The sequence below is a fragment of the Chrysochloris asiatica genome, unplaced genomic scaffold (genome assembly GCF_000296735.1).
Source record: "Chrysochloris asiatica unplaced genomic scaffold, ChrAsi1.0 scaffold00044, whole genome shotgun sequence".
Taxonomy (NCBI): domain Eukaryota; kingdom Metazoa; phylum Chordata; class Mammalia; order Afrosoricida; family Chrysochloridae; genus Chrysochloris; species Chrysochloris asiatica.
Window position 1 is genome coordinate 2520272 of NW_006408562.1, and position 9323 is coordinate 2529594.

Sequence of the window (9323 nt, forward strand, 5' to 3'; positions counted from 1 at the left end):
CAAATCTGCTGCACAAGACCTTTTTAAAGTGTTGAAGAGCAAAGATGTCATTTTGAGGATTAAGGTGCCCCTAACCCAAGCCATGGTATTTTCAATATCCTCATATGCATTGGACAATGACTAAGGAAGCCTGTAGAAGAATTGATGTATTTGAGTAATGGTGTTAGGAAAAAAACATTAAAAGCATCATGGGCTGCTGGTAGAACAAAACAATCTATGTTGGAAGAAGTACAGCTAGAATGCTCCTTAGAACCAAGGATGGTTAGACTGTGTCTCTCATACTTTGGACATATTATCAGGAGGGACCAATCTCTGGAGAATAACATGATGCTTGGAAAAGTGAAGGGTCATTGAAAAAGAGGGAGACCCCCAATTATCTGGACTGGTATAGTGGTAGTAACAATGGACTCAAGCTTAAAAATGATTGTGAGGATGGTGCAGGACTGGACAGTGTTTCTTTCTCTTGTGACTAAGATGACTATGAGTTGGAACTGACTCAACAGCACCTAACAACAACAATAATGACTCATGGAGAGCAGATGGACAATATATAGAAGCCCTTATATCTCCACGATAGTTGGAGAAAGAATAAACACAACTAGACTCAAAAAGACCTAATCAGTGAGTCCGCAACCATCTTTCATGCTTCATTAAATTGACAGAAATCTATAATAATATGGATTTTCTAAGCCATTGTTTCACATTACATTTGGCTAGCAGTAAAACATTTGCAGACCAATAAAGTAATCCATGCCAAGTACTATGAAATTTATGTGGTAGCTGTCAATAGAGTTATCTTCTAAGTGGTATGGATAGAGCAACTAAAAGTATGTCTATGTAATAGCTAGTGTTGTGACTTGTTTAGACTGACACAGGGACCCATAAACAGCATGTCATTCCAAATAAACAAGGTAATGTGATGATCAGAAACCAAAGGTCAGAGGAAGGCATTGTCAAACAGAAAACTGTGAGGAGGTGTGCTGAGATATCACTTAAAGTAGAAATGATAGGCACCATTTATTGACTGTACTATGCTTTGCTGATTACTTTATATATCTTAGTTCATTTATTCATAAAATATTCCCATATTATTATGTTTTTATTGCTATTATAATTTTACAGAAGAGGAAATTGAGTATTTTTAGTGTTCATATTTTTTGACCAAATGTATTTATTCAAGTGGTCAAATGATAATAAATTCCTGCAGAATGATTTTCTTAACCTGTTAAGAAATTTTTTAAATTTGTCTTTGAAGTTCAAAATCAAAAAGAGAGAGCTCCCAAAGACTCCAAGCTGAAAATTACACTGATAAATTATCCTTATTTCTCTAAAAGAAACAAGTTCAGTTTGCCAGATGTTAATAAGATTTTGAAAATTTTTAAATGTACATGATATGTGTGCATTCAACCATTATTTACATGAATCATCAAAACACTTTGCTGAAATTATAAATCCTTTAAGCACATAAGACTGATTTCTACCCACATTCTATTCTGTCATAGAAATTACCATGTTGAGTACCTGTAGGTGTTTTACAGCTTATTAAACTATAATAGTAGAGCTGTAATTACAGAAGATCTGCTACAATGTCTCAGTTTTAGAAAACAATTTTCCCTCAAATCATAAAGGAAGAGCAAACTTTATGTATCTTCTAAGCAATAACATGATTCTATTTAAATAAAATACTGTTGGGGGTCTGAAAGTCACTTTATCAGCAAAAGTGAAAAATGATTACACTATCCGTCACATAAAATAAACATATTCATATTATGATTAATGTTGAGAACTGAGACAAGACATAACTAGAATTATAGCATATTAAAAATATCCTAGTTTGGTAGATTCTTGTATATATTAGTTTTCAAGTTATGACAATTATTTCTTATGACTAAGGAAATTATCAAATATTCACATTCCCAGGCTTTTGCCGTGTGCAAACAATCTTCATCTTGTCCTTGACATGGTATATTACAAAGGCAAACATAGTCATCTGCCTCAGTAGGTCATATTGACTTCATCAAACTTACTGATTTACAGTCTCTGTCATGTAGCCTCATCTCCTGAAAACACAGAAGAATATGAACACATAATCTAGTTCTGTATGAATCAGATTTGTTTTCTTATTGTTGTTATGTGCTGTCCATTGGTTCTGGCTCATAGTGACCCTGTGTAAAGTTTTTTTCAAGAGCAGATAGTGGGTTTGAACAGAGAAACTTGCTGTTACCAGACCAGTGTTTATCTTATAGAGTTACACCAGGACTCCAATATCAGTTTTGTAGGTGTATTTTATTAGGCAGCTAGTTCACTTCTGTGTCTAAAATAGCACACCTTGCACATTTATTAGCAACATTTTCCAGTACGTATGCATGTGCTTATGAAGATGATGTTGTAAGTGTTGTTTTAGGCTTCCATTAACAAGAAACTCTCCCTTTTTATAAGATTTCCCTGCTTTCTCAGATATCTTAAGCTGAAATACAGCTTAATATGCCCTTTGAAGCAATACAATTATTCCCTCTTACTTGGCATATATAAGTATCTAAATTAAGCATAAATACCTCACCTTGGTCATCTTTATATTACAAGAAAGGTCTCTAGTCACTCCTTTTTTTTTCACTTAGAATAATTAAATAAACAAGTCAAGGGAGATGTTTTCTGTAGCTGCATTTATATCACAATCATGGTGTGCAGACTGCAGCACAGAAAGTTCAGTGATAAAGCTGATAATAAATTCCTGCAGAATGAGGTTAGCAGCCCAACATGAACATGACCAGAGCTCCTACAGACTTTTAGTAGGAACAGTTAAATTCATTTTAAATTCATGAGTATAGATGACACTACCGAGGGGATGAGTATAAATTGAAAGAGAAATAATCCTAAACTTGATCTTGGAGATCATGTAAAACTAAGGGTTTAAAGATAAGAGTAGAATCATCCAGGAACTAAGAAGAAATGGCTACTGAGGTACAGGAAAAAACAGAGACTGAAAACTCCTAAAACAAGGAGAATAACAGCGTTAGGTATCCACAGTTTAGAATAAGTAACCAACAGAGATTTTTTTTTTTTTTAAAGGTAGAATTTACCCAAGTATAAAGTTCATTTTCAAAGTGTTTGGAAAGAATGAGGAATGGAAACAGGAAACACAGGTAGGTAATAGGATAAGTGATGTTACATTGTGGGGACTGCAATTAATGAGATGAAACAAAATGTGCATGGATTGTTAAATGGAAAGCTGATCTGCTCTGGTAATCTCCATCCAATTCACAATAAAAAGAAAGCAAAAAAGCAAACCAAAATGGTGTATCAAGGAAAAGATACACTATTTTGGTCTACCAAAGTCTGCTGATCGATCTAGTCAGAAAATGTATTGATATTTGTATTTAGCAATGCTGATGGAGGCAACCTTAATTTTTTGTTGTTGTTGTTGTTTTTAAAAAGTTTAGGAGTGGTAAGGACTAAAGAAAACACAAACACACACACACACACACACACACACACAAATCTGTTTTAAAATGTTTTCAAAGAACAAGAAAAGAAAAGCATTGGAAACAGAAAGTAATGACAACATTTTGAAGAAGTTTTGGTGGTAAAGACAACTTAGAGATGAAGCTATTCCTGGAAAGGAAGGTGAGGTCAAGAGTTGATTTTATTTTGTTTTTTGAACAAGAAATGTAGTTAGGCTGGATAATGGCTCCATGAAGATGTCCAAGTCTTAATCCCAGTATGTATGACGACTGTATCTTGCATGGCATAAGTACTAACCAAACATGATTAAATTAAGGATTTTAAGATGGAAACGTTTCTATCTGCATTATACAAGTGGGCACAATGTAATCACAAGGGTTCCTATAAAAAGGGAATATTGTTGTTAAGTGCTGTCAAGTTGGTTCCAACTCATAGTGATCCTGTATAGGGTTTCCAAAGAGCAGCTTGAAGGTTTGAACTGCCAACCTTGTGGTGATACTATAGTGCCACATCAGAAGTCCATAAAATAGAATTAGGAAGATCAAAATCAGAAGTATGAGATATGATGACAAAAGCAAGAGGGATGAGTAATATGAGGAAAGGGTCATGGGCCAAGACATGCAGGTAGTCTGCAGAAACTGGAGAGCACAATGGATAATCTTCTGATGCCTCCAGTAAGCAACCAAGCCTGCTAATATTTAGAATTCAGCCTCTGACCCCCAGAAATAGCCCTGGTTTGTAGTGGTTATGCACTGACTGCTAACAACCCACCAGCCCCTCTACAGATGAAAGATGTGAAAGTCTGTTTCTCTAAAGTTTGTTCTTATTGTTGTTTGTTGTTGTTGTTGTTAGGTGACATTGAGTCAGTACCAACTCATAGCGACCCTATGCACAACAGAATGAAACACTGTCTGGTCCTGGGCTAACCTCACAATTGTTGCCACACTTGAGACCACTGATGCTGTCACTTTGCCAATCCATCTCATTGGGGGTCTTCTTCTGAAAAAGGAACATTTTTTCTCTTTCTCTGACCCTCCACCTTACCAAACATGATATCCCTCTCCAGTGACTGGTCCCTTCGGACAATGTGTCCGTAGTATGAGAGATGAAGTTTGGCCATCCTGGCTTCCAAGAAGCACTCTGGCTACACTTCTTCCAACACAGATCTGTTTGTTCTTTTGGCAGCCTATGGTACTTTCAATATTCTCCTCCAACACCATAACTCAAATACATCAATTCTTCTATCATCTTCCTTATCCACTGTTGAACTTTTGTATACATATGAGGTTATTGAAAATACCATGGTTTGGGTTAGGTGCACTTTAGTCCTCAAGGAAGAAGGAGAGACAAACTACTTCTGAATATTTAGTCACTTAAAACCTTATGAATACTACCCTTAAGAATCCCATAACCTGTGCTGATTTGTCTGCCTTGTATTCATCTGGTCCAGTAGATTCCTTGAAAGCCACTGTTTTCTTTGGACTTTTTTTTTTCTTTTTAAGGCACCTGAATTATATCGTTTTTGTTGTTAAGTGTCATTAAGTCAGTTCTGACCCACAGTGACTCTGTATAGGGTTTCCAAGGAGTGGCTGGTGAGCTTGAACTGCTGATCTTGTGGTTCAAACTGACTTTGCAGTCCAGCACATTAGCCCACAGCGCCACACCAGGATTGCTTGAATTAGATTAAAACATGCATATTACTGAGAAAACTTGTCTATGGTCATCTGCTGACTGCAGAGACATATTTAAATATGTTTTGTTTGTAATAAATTCATGCATATATGAAATGGAACACAAGTAGCAAGTTTTTATACTCATCCTTGCATGTACAAATATATTTCAGATTTTTTTATTTTATTGTTTAAAGCAATATAATTCATTTCTGTCAATTTTGATATGAAAAGAATTCATAAATAATTTTTATACAAGTATCTGAAAACCAAGGGACTTGTTAATGAAATTTTAAAATGTTCACAATTAGGTTATAACATTGAAAATTAATCATATATTGGTGCTTAGAATATTTATACACACATTATATACATAAACTACACTCATTTATCTCTGGAAACATTTGTAAAAATGTTGTATGAATGCATGTGACCTAAAGTATTTACCCTCTGGTGCTTACATTAAGCTCTTTAATATTATTAATCATTCTGTTTTTACATAGTAAATGAATGTGAAGACATAAGGAATGATAGTGCCTCATATATTAATACATTACTCATGTTCCATTTTAAAATAGTGAATAACAAGGGCTGACTATAAAGTATAAGAGTTAATTTTTTCATGTAAACAGGTTATCCAGGGCTATGTATGTATACCCATTTCTATTGTATTCCTAGTCCTGGTGTAAGGAGTTCAGGTAGTGTAGTGGTTACAAGTTGGGTTGCTAACCTCAAGCTCAGCAGTTCAAAACCACCAGTGATTCTGCAGAAGAAAGATGAGTCTTTCTGCTCCTCTAAAGATTTACAGCCTCGGAAACCCTATACAGTGTCACTATGAGTCAGACCCAACTCCACAGCACATAACTAATACCACCACCAGCACCAGTCTTGGTGTGGTGCTGTAGGATAAGCAATGGAATGCCAGGTACAAAGTCAATGGTTCAAACCTACTAGCCACTCCTTGGAAACCTTGTACAGGATCGCTATGAGTTGGAACCTACTCAACGGTACTAAACAACACCAAAAATGTATTACTATATTATAGCAAAATGAAGGAAATGAGAGTTTTGGTTTAATCAAAGTGGGGTTCCTCAGAATACTGAGTATTGTTGCAAGGGGTGTGTTGTGTCATGGTGGAGATGATTATTTCAGTTATTCATGGAGTAAAGAAGTGTATTTTTGTATTCCCTCTTCCTTCTTAATTTAAGGGTCAAGCTCTCATTTCTTGGGTATAAGCCAAAGTCAGTCTCAATTACAAGGATGCTCCAGTTCAATACCACCTTCTAGTAGTATAGAATAACAACATCACTTTCTTTTTCTCCCATAGGCAAATAACTAGCAAAAATATTACTTCCATTAAATTTTACTCATAGATTTTCGACTTGCCCTTTCAATGGGGGCATGCACATTAGAATCCCCATAATGGTCATCAAGCCATTCATATTAGCATCACAGTAAAACAAATTAAATGAAGTACATTACCGGATAAAGCAGAGGTGTTCTGATGCAAAGTAGAAGAAATAATTTCAATCTTTTTGCAAATGTGTGTTGGATGCCAAGCTAGCCAAACAGATGGCTGTTTGCTATTTTTCATTTGTCATCCTGCTCCTACTATGAAGATGCAGCCATGAAGGGTTTAATAGCTCCTCTGCAATATTCCTTCTGAATAGCAGTGGAAATTTATAGAACTACAGCCAGATGTGTGGTGGTTTGCTAGATCTAAACATTGTAACTGAAACATTCTCAGGAAAACTGTTAAAAATTTCTTCTTTCTTTCTTTCTTTCTTTCTTTATTTTTAAGCATCAAGAGTTCCTCCTGTGGTGAAATTCTCCCATCTGGAGATCAAATATTAAGCACAGATAAAGGAGTCTGTTGTTGTTGTTGTTAGGTGCCATTGAGTCAATGTTGACTTATAGTGACGTTATGCACAGCAGAATGAAACACTGCCCGATCCTGGGCCAACCTCACTATTGTTGCCACGCTTGAGACCATTGATGCTGCCACTTTACCAATCCATCTCTCTGGAGTCTTCCTTTTTTTCTCTGACCCTCCACCTTACCAAACATGATATCCCTCTTCAATGACTGGTCCTTCCTGACAATATGTCATGAGAGTTGAAGTCTGGTCATCCTGGCCACCAGGGGGCACTCTGGCTGCACTTCTTCCAACACAGAGCTGAACACCTATTTTGTGCTAGGGTAGCAATAGTGCTGGTTAAGGAATGATGGGTGAAGTAGTCGGTCAGTGAAAATGAGGGAAGCCCTAAGAGAGATGGATTGACACAGAAACATCAACACTGGACTCAAATACATAAAAACTAATGGAAATGACACAGGATTGAGCAATGTTTTACTTGTTATGCCTTAGGACATCATGAGTCAACAACAAACAACAAAATAAGATTGCGGGAATTGTTTTTATCCTGTCATAATATATGAAATATCTTTGTGTTATTATTGTTTTTGAAAAGAAGAGTGTTTCAATTATGAAATCCCCTCTGTCCCACATTCTCTTGCCTGAGTTAAATTTTTTTCATACTAGATTTCTTATTTTACCAACTCATTTTAGAATGTGAAACAATTTTCATCTGTATAGTTAGTTAATGTTCTCTCAAGACAAGCTACTGTTAAGTCCATTCTGATTCATGGCAACCTCGTGTCTAACAGAGTAGAACTTAATAATTTTTAGGAAAATGATCACCAGGCCTTTCTTCCAACATGACTTTGAATGGTGTTGAACTAACAATCATTGGCAAAAACTGTGTTAACTGTTTAAACTACCCACAGTCTCCAAATATTCTGTGAATAAAAAATAAAACCAAACTCTTTCCTAGTCAAGTGGATTCAGGCTCTACAGAACAGAGTAGAATTGCCAGATACTGTTTCAGTGTTATAATGGTTACAAAGGTAGGCAGCCACATCTTTCTCCTGGGGAGCATTTAATATATACTTGTTACAATATCAGGTCCACCATTTTAGGCTGTACCTTCCGGGTTCTTCCCTCTCCCCTCCCTTCAACTCCATTTTGTAATCTTAGGTTTCTGTTTCCCCACCCTAAGCTACAAGGTGCGTAATTTAAAGGGCAACATAGCTTTTGATAGGCCACAGCTGAATCACATTAGCAATGAAAACTCCATTCCTGTTGAACCTATATAAGACCACTCCCTTCCCACTGACTTCCTCTTCTTTCTGCCTTCTCTTCGTCTTCTTCTCCCCTTCTTTTTGCCTTCTGCCTTCTCTCTCCGGCAGAGGTCACCTTCCTCTTCCTAACCCTGAATAAAAGTCTCTAGACGGGCCATCTGGTGTGCGGTGTGGTTAATGAACGGCGCTGGGTTGTTGTTTTCCCTTTCAATACTAACCATAGACCTTTCTGTGAGCAGCCAAGGACTTAACCTCAGCCCATCAGTGCTCCTTTTAAGGGTTTTCTGTTGCTGATATAGTTGTCAAAGGCTATCTAGTCAGTTCAACCTTATTCAGGGTGCTGAGGAGCGGGTGGTGAATGAGAACCACAAAACTTGCATTGAGCAGTCCAGTGTTTATTCGACAGTGCTACATACAACAGAACTCCTAGAGGGGAGAAATTCATAAAGGGAATTTAAGTAATATATGGGTTTTCAACTTATTAACAGCAGCCTCTTGGTCCATGCATGGATTCCTCATGAGCACAATAAAGTATTCAGGAATACTGTTAAAACAGAACATGGGAGCACTGAATGGTTTAAAATTAAGAAAGGTGTGTGACAGGGGTATATTCTTTTACCATACTTATTCAACCTGTATGCTGAGCACACCATCTGAGAAGCAGGGTTATATGAAGGAAAATGTGACATCAGGATTGGAGGAAGACTCATTAACAAACTGCAATATGCAGATGATACAACCTTGCTTGCTGAAAGTGAAGAGGACTAAAAATATTTACTGAGGAAGATCAAAGAGCACAGCCTTCTGTATCTCAATGTAAAGAAAACAAATATCCTCACCACTGGACCAATAAACAACATTTATATCAACAGAGAAAAGATTAAAGTTGTCAAGGACTTCATTCTTCTTGGATCAACTATCAACACTCATGCAAGAAGCAGTTAAGAAATCAAATGATGTATTGCATTGGGCAAATCTGCTGCACAAGACCTTCTTAAAGTGTTGAAGAGCAAAGATGTCAGCTTGAAGACAAAGGTGTGCCTGACCCAA